This window comes from Seriola aureovittata, chromosome 23, assembly GCF_021018895.1.
Source record: "Seriola aureovittata isolate HTS-2021-v1 ecotype China chromosome 23, ASM2101889v1, whole genome shotgun sequence".
Taxonomy (NCBI): Eukaryota; Metazoa; Chordata; class Actinopteri; order Carangiformes; family Carangidae; genus Seriola; species Seriola aureovittata.
The window spans coordinates 2,171,799-2,179,806 of record NC_079386.1 but is presented as its reverse complement, the minus strand read 5'-3'; the positions used below and the strand labels follow the sequence as shown (position 1 = coordinate 2,179,806).

Sequence of the window (8,008 nt, the reverse complement as noted above, 5' to 3'; positions counted from 1 at the left end):
GATAAGAAGTGAAACCCCTCACATGTGGTTTTCTGGGACACCGCCAAGTCACTCAGCTGGACTCATTCAAGACCAGATTTAGACCCAGAACCGTCAGCATTTATAGAACCCGCATCTGCCCTGAAGCCACAATGTTAAATTACAGCTCGGCTTGTGACAGTTGACAAAATTAAGATGTTGCTTGGAATAAGACGGGAGGGAAGACAAATGAAGACAGGAGGGAGGAGGAGGATGGATGAAGGACAGGGGGGAAAGCAGAAAGTATGTGATTAAACATTTTAGCACAGATGTAAGTTCTTTTTAAAACACAACATGTTTTTGATTCTAAATTTTATAAATGATTTCTGGATTGTAAATCCGGGTCTATTATTCTGCCAACAGTCCATAAACCAGGATCACTCATTCTGCTTTGTGAGACATGAAATAATTGTTGTAATGAGTCACAACGAACAGCGTGATTCATGTCAGATTATTTTATGTCATGTCTGAAACATTTAAACATAGTCAAACGCACATTCACACACTCTTATGACTCTTGTCATACTCTTGTTTAAAGGCCCCAAGAAGCTGAGATCAGTTCCTGTCAGTGTGGAAGTCTAGAGCGGTGCGTCACAATATTATTTACTTGATTAGGCTGGCGTCAGCATAGAGAGGTGTGCCTGTGGAGGGAAAGCCTGATATTGCACAATACTGGCTGCAGAAAGTAGCTGAGGTTTGTCCAAAAAGTGGCAAGAGTTGTTGCTAGGTGAAAAAAGTCATAAACGGTGTCTAACTGATGCTGACCGTCTAACCAAACGACTGACCAATCAAATAACTTCAGCATCAGTTACCAGGGTAATTTACCCTGGTTCTTATTAGCATTCATTGATTGAAATTTGGAAGGTGTTTTTTATCTAAGTGTTCACATTCCTCATTTCACATTTTCAAAGTATGTAAAACTTGTGTATTTTGTTACACCTCAGGATAAAGAAACAGATGTAATCAGCAACACATCAGCTACTAATCTCAAACTATGAATAATTATTATAAATAACATGTATCAAATTATCCTTAATGCAAACCCAGCTGTTTTTTAAAATGGGTCAGATAAAACCAAGCCAAGAGCAACAGGCAGCCAGTGTGAAAGTCTGTTATCATGGTCTAACAGACCAGAAATCAGTAATTTCACTAATGTGTTACATTTATAACCACTGGAGCATAAATTAGCGAACAATGTGGACACAACTGTGGCATTGCGGGCCAACAGCCTGGTGTGAGAATATACAAGGTTAGTGCATACTGCAGAAGACTGAATTCAGAGTTCCACAGTTGTATAAATTTTTCCCGAAGTACCATAAACCCACAAGCAGTGTTTTTGAGCCTGATAAGGCTTCAAAACCATCAATGTATTTGTAGAATTGGCCTTCGCAGATGGCATGTCATTGACTGACTTCTACCTGAGTTGAAGAGCACAGTTCTTTTGTCATGACTCAGTGATGTTCAAACATTGCCCCGTCTTCAACAAGACAAACTAAAGTCTACTGGAGAATGTGGGCATTGATCCCACTACCTCTCACATGCAAAGCGAGCGCTCTACCATTTGAGCTAATTCCCCTGTAGGAAGTCAGTGTATTTGATACGATGATAGCCAAGCCTTGAGAAAAATTACCGTCCGTTAACCTTTGAAAACAAAGGATTAAATAAGCTGTCAAACTTCTGGCGTAATTTATGAACAGCACATTTATACAGTTTGACTTGTAATTGTCATTAGAAATAACAAAACGATAGCTGCAATGATAAACGTCAAACACAGTTTTGTTCCAGAGTATCATAAACCTCTGTGTCTGATGAACTTGCAATCCCATTGATCTTTAAATCAAACTGGATTTCAACAAGGATGGCATTTCATCATCTCACTGGTACTTGAGTAGCAGTCCTTTGTGCAGGTGTGGAAAGGACAGAGGTGTTTTGGAGAATGTGGGCATTGACCCCACTACATCTCACATACTAAACTGTATACCGACGAGGATGGGATTCGAACCCATGCGTGCAGAGCACAATGGATTAGCAGTCCATCGCCTTAACCACTCGGCCACCTCGTCCTCTTTAATCGTTTTTTCTAAGGAAAAAGGTGGTCTGGTTAGTAAGCCCGGGAGTGTTTACAGGTCAGATATGAAGATAAGCACGTCAGTACAGGAACATACAGGAGCTAAATTTCAACCTCACACCTGGAAAGTCTGGTAAAGTGAATGAATAGGATAGTTGTTTTATTAGCACCAGATGACATTTCATTGGCTCACTTGCATTTAAGTTGGAAAAAGGACTTATTTTGTCATGATTAAGTGCTTTTCATAAATTGTCTCGTCTTCAAGAACAGGAGCTAAACAGGAACTGCAGTGGAGAATGTGGGCATCGATCCCACTACCTCTCACATGCTAAGCGAGCGCTCTACCATTTGAGCTAATTCCCCTGTAGGAAGTCAGTGTACTTGATACGATGATAGCTTAGCATTGAGAAAAATGACCCTCCGTTAACCTTTGAAAACAAAGGATTAAATAAGCTGTCAAACTTCTGGTGTAATTTGTGAACAACACATTTATACTGTTTGACTTGTAATTGTCATAGTTGTTTTATTAGCACCAGTTGACATTTCATTGTCATTAGAAATAACAAAACGATAGCGGCAATGATAAACGTCAAACACAGTTTTGTTCCAGAGTATCATAAACCTCTGTGTCTGATGAACTTGCAATCCCATTGATCTTTAAATCAAACTGGATTTCAACAAGGATGGCATTTCATCATCTCACTGGTACTTGAGTAGCAGTCCTTTGTGCAGGTGTGGAAAGGACAGAGGTGTTTTGGAGAATGTGGGCATTGACCCCACTACATCTCACATACTAAACTGTATACCGACGAGGATGGGATTCGAACCCATGCGTGCAGAGCACAATGGATTAGCAGTCCATCGCCTTAACCACTCGGCCACCTCGTCCGCTGTAATTGTTTTTTCTAAGGAAAATCGTGGTCTGGTTAGTAAGCCCGGGAGTGTTTACAGGTCAGTTCCTAAAATAAGCATGTCAGTACAGGAACATATAGGAGCTAAAGTTCACCCTCACACCTGGAAAGTCTGGTAAAGTGAATGAATAGGATAGTTGTTTTATTAGCACCAGATGACATTTCATTGACTCACTTGCATGTAAGTTCGAACATGCACTTATTTTGTCATGACTACATTGTCCCGTCTTCAAGAACAGGAGCTAAACAGGAACTGCAGTGGAGAATGTGGGCATCGATCCCACTACCTCTCACATGCTAAGCGAGCGCTCTACCATTTGAGCTAATTCCCCTGTAGGAAGTCAGTGTACTTGATACGATGATAGCTTAGCATTGAGAAAAATGACCCTCCGTTAACCTTTGAAAATATAGGATTAAATAAGCTGTCAAACTTCTGGCGTAATTTGTGAACAACACATTTATACTGTTTGACTTGTAATTGTCATTAGAAATAACAAAACGATAGCTGCAATGATAAAGTTCAAACACAGTTTTGTCCCAGAGTATCATAAACCTCTGTGTCTGATGAACTTGCAATCCCATTGATCTTTAAATCAAACTGGATTTCAACAAGGATGGCATTTCATCATCTCACTGGTACTTGAGTAGTAGTCCTTTGTGCAGGTGTGGAAAGGACAGAGGTGTTTTGGAGAATGTGGGCATTGATCCCACTACATCTCACATACTAAACTGTATACCGACGAGGATGGGATTCGAACCCATGCGTGCAGAGCACAATGGATTAGCAGTCCATCGCCTTAACCACTCGGCCACCTCGTCCTCTTTAATCGTTTTTTCTAAGGAAAAAGGTGGTCTGGTTAGTAAGCCCGGGAGTGTTTACAGGTCAGATATGAAGATAAGCACGTCAGTACAGGAACATACAGGAGCTAAATTTCAACCTCACACCTGGAAAGTCTGGTAAAGTGAATGAATAGGATAGTTGTTTTATTAGCACCAGATGACATTTCATTGACTCACTTGCATTTAAGTTGGAAAAAGGACTTATTTTGTCATGATTAAGTGCTTTTCATAAATTGTCTCGTCTTCAAGAACAGGAGCTAAACAGGAACTGCAGTGGAGAATGTGGGCATCGATCCCACTACCTCTCACATGCTAAGCGAGCGCTCTACCATTTGAGCTAATTCCCCTGTAGGAAGTCAGTGTACTTGATACGATGATAGCTTAGCATTGAGAAAAATGACCCTCCGTTAACCTTTGAAAACAAAGGATTAAATAAGCTGTCAAACTTCTGGTGTAATTTGTGAACAACACATTTATACTGTTTGACTTGTAATTGTCATAGTTGTTTTATTAGCACCAGTTGACATTTCATTGTCATTAGAAATAACAAAACGATAGCGGCAATGATAAACTTCAAACACAGTTTTGTCCCAGAGTATCATAAACCTCTGTGTCTGATGAACCTGCAATCCCATTGATCTTTAAATCAAACTGGATTTCAACAAGGATGGCATTTCATCATCTCACTGGTACTTGAGTAGTAGTCCTTTGTGCAGGTGTGGAAAGGACAGAGGTGTTTTGGAGAATGTGGGCATTGATCCCACTACCTCTCACATACTAAACTGTATACCGACGAGGATGGGATTCGAACCCATGCGTGCAGAGCACAATGGATTAGCAGTCCATCGCCTTAACCACTCGGCCACCTCGTCCTCTTTAATCGTTTTTTCTAAGGAAAATCGTGGTCTGGTTAGTAAGCCCGGGAGTGTTTACAGGTCAGTTCCTAAAATAAGCATGTCAGTACAGGAACATATAGGAGCTAAAGTTCACCCTCACACCTGGAAAGTCTGGTAAAGTGAATGAATAGGATAGTTGTTTTATTAGCACCAGTTGACATTTCATTGACTCACTTGCATTTAAGTTCGAACATGCACTTATTTTGTCATGACTACATTGTCCCGTCTTCAAGAACAGGAGCTAAACAGGAACTGCAGTGGAGAATGTGGGCATCGATCCCACTACCTCTCACATGCTAAGCGAGCGCTCTACCATTTGAGCTAATTCCCCTGTAGGAAGTCAGTGTACTTGATACGATGATAGCTTAGCATTGAGAAAAATGACCCTCCGTTAACCTTTGAAAACAAAGGATTAAATAAGCTGTCAAACTTCTGGTGTAATTTGTGAACAACACATTTATACTGTTTGACTTGTAATTGTCATAGTTGTTTTATTAGCACCAGTTGACATTTCATTGTCATTAGAAATAACAAAACGATAGCGGCAATGATAAACTTCAAACACAGTTTTGTCCCAGAGTATCATAAACCTCTGTGTCTGATGAACCTGCAATCCCATTGATCTTTAAATCAAACTGGATTTCAACAAGGATGGCATTTCATCATCTCACTGGTACTTGAGTAGTAGTCCTTTGTGCAGGTGTGGAAAGGACAGAGGTGTTTTGGAGAATGTGGGCATTGATCCCACTACCTCTCACATACTAAACTGTATACCGACGAGGATGGGATTCGAACCCATGCGTGCAGAGCACAATGGATTAGCAGTCCATCGCCTTAACCACTCGGCCACCTCGTCCTCTTTAATCGTTTTTTCTAAGGAAAATCGTGGTCTGGTTAGTAAGCCCGGGAGTGTTTACAGGTCAGTTCCTAAAATAAGCATGTCAGTACAGGAACATATAGGAGCTAAAGTTCACCCTCACACCTGGAAAGTCTGGTAAAGTGAATGAATAGGATAGTTGTTTTATTAGCACCAGTTGACATTTCATTGACTCACTTGCATTTAAGTTCGAACATGCACTTATTTTGTCATGACTACATTGTCCCGTCTTCAAGAACAGGAGCTAAACAGGAACTGCAGTGGAGAATGTGGGCATCGATCCCACTACCTCTCACATGCTAAGCGAGCGCTCTACCATTTGAGCTAATTCCCCTGTAGGAAGTCAGTGTACTTGATACGATGATAGCCTAGCATTGAGAAAAATGACCCTCCGTTAACCTTTGAAAATATAGGATTAAATAAGCTGTCAAACTTCTGGCGTAATTTGTGAACAACACATTTATACTGTTTCTAATGACAATTACAAAATTGTCATTAGAAATAACAAAACGATAGCTGCAATGATAAAGTTCAAACACAGTTTTGTCCCAGAGTATCATAAACCTCTGTGTCTGATGAACTTGCAATCCCATTGATCTTTAAATCAAACTGGATTTCAACAAGGATGGCATTTCATCATCTCACTGGTACTTGAGTAGTAGTCCTTTGTGCAGGTGTGGAAAGGACAGAGGTGTTTTGGAGAATGTGGGCATTGATCCCACTACATCTCACATACTAAACTGTATACCGACGAGGATGGGATTCGAACCCATGCGTGCAGAGCACAATGGATTAGCAGTCCATCGCCTTAACCACTCGGCCACCTCGTCCTCTTTAATTGTTTTTTCTAAGGAAAATCGTGGTCTGGTTAGTAAGCCCGGGAGTGTTTACAGGTCAGTTCCTAAAATAAGCATGTCAGTACAGGAACATATAGGAGCTAAAGTTCACCCTCACACCTGGAAAGTCTGGTAAAGTGAATGAATAGGATAGTTGTTTTATTAGCACCAGTTGACATTTCATTGACTCACTTGCATTTAAGTTCGAACATGCACTTATTTTGTCATGACTACATTGTCCCGTCTTCAAGAACAGGAGCTAAACAGGAACTGCAGTGGAGAATGTGGGCATTGATCCCACTACCTCTCACATGCTAAGCGAGCGCTCTACCATTTGAGCTAATTCCCCTGTAGGAAGTCAGTGTACTTGATGCGATGATAGCCAAGCCTTGAGAAAAATGACCCTCCGTTAACCTTTGAAAACAAAGGATTAAATAAGCTGTCAAACTTCTGGTGTAATTTGTGAACAACACATTTATACTGTTTGACTTGTAATTGTCATTAGAAATAACAAAACGATTGGCGCAATGATAAACTTCAAACACAATTTTGTCCCAGAGTATCATAAACCTCTGTGTCTGAAGTGCATCAGGAGTGTTTGTGTCTGATGAGTCTTGAATGCCATTGATCTTTAAGTCAAACTGGATTTCAACAAGGATGACATTTCATTTTTTCACTGGTACTTGAGTTGTCCATTGGGCTCGTGTGAAATGATCATAGGTGTACTGGAGAATGTATGTTCTTTTCAAAGCACGTCAGTACAGGAAACATACAGGAGCTAATTTTCAACCTCACACCTGGAAAGCGAATGAATAGAACAGTTGTTCTGGAGTACCATAAACCCCTGAGCATTCTGTTTGAGCGTGATGAGCCTGATATTGCATTAGTTTGTTGCAAAGGTACAAAGTGGTCTTGGTAGTAAATCAAGGAGCATTTCCAGGTCAGCTCCCAAAATTTTCACGAAGGTACAGGATCACTTTAACGTCTTGATCTGAGTCTGTAAAGACCCTTATGTTATTATTTGGTAGTATATGAATAAAGCTAAATTGAATTTAATGAGTTTTGGCTATGGTGCATTCAGACTGCCTGCACAGTCTCAACATGTTGCTGGTCCTGTGTTTCAACATCCAGACTCTTCTTGGAATGTGGCTTCATGCCAGTTTTCTCTAACAGCAGTCAGTGTAGAATATAGGTCAGTGTTACTCCAGTATAATAAATCACATTGTGAATTCCTTCCAGCTGGATGGTCTGCTTCAGGACACACTTAAGGAAATCAAAAAGAGCTTACTTACTGCAGTAGGTTTGTTCAAATGTGGTGCTGCAGATTTGAGTAGCTGCGTGTTCAGGTCGTGCTGCTCTGCACCATCCAGACAGCAAAATGATTAACTGGAGAACCCTCCTTCATTTAATGAGCTGTTGTTGTCACAGTGACTGGCACAGCTGTTACAGAGCGATGAGACCAGTGATGTGACTGCTTAAGAATGGATCATAACATCATCCGATTTAAATTCCACCTCAGCCAAACCTTTAACACTTTGTGTTGCCGTACCTACGTGAACCAA

General features: G+C 40.7%; 6 non-coding genes across 6 annotated transcripts; all 6 read right to left on the bottom strand.

Annotated features, from left to right (window-relative positions):
* Window positions 1-1,999: 1,999 nt before the first annotated feature.
* Window positions 2,000-2,081, bottom strand: trnas-gcu (transfer RNA serine (anticodon GCU)). Its single transcript has one exon. It is a non-coding gene; the product is annotated as a tRNA-Ser (tRNA).
* Window positions 2,082-2,892: 811 nt separating this feature from the next.
* trnas-gcu (transfer RNA serine (anticodon GCU)) lies at window positions 2,893-2,974 on the bottom strand. The gene has a single exon. It is a non-coding gene; the product is annotated as a tRNA-Ser (tRNA).
* Window positions 2,975-3,734: 760 nt separating this feature from the next.
* trnas-gcu (transfer RNA serine (anticodon GCU)) lies at window positions 3,735-3,816 on the bottom strand. The gene has a single exon. It is a non-coding gene; the product is annotated as a tRNA-Ser (tRNA).
* Window positions 3,817-4,627: 811 nt separating this feature from the next.
* trnas-gcu (transfer RNA serine (anticodon GCU)) lies at window positions 4,628-4,709 on the bottom strand. The gene has a single exon. It is a non-coding gene; the product is annotated as a tRNA-Ser (tRNA).
* Window positions 4,710-5,507: 798 nt separating this feature from the next.
* Window positions 5,508-5,589, bottom strand: trnas-gcu (transfer RNA serine (anticodon GCU)). The gene has a single exon. It is a non-coding gene; the product is annotated as a tRNA-Ser (tRNA).
* A 769-nt stretch (window positions 5,590-6,358) lies between these two features.
* On the bottom strand, window positions 6,359-6,440 carry trnas-gcu (transfer RNA serine (anticodon GCU)). The gene has a single exon. It is a non-coding gene; the product is annotated as a tRNA-Ser (tRNA).
* Between the last annotated feature and the right edge of the window lie 1,568 nt (window positions 6,441-8,008).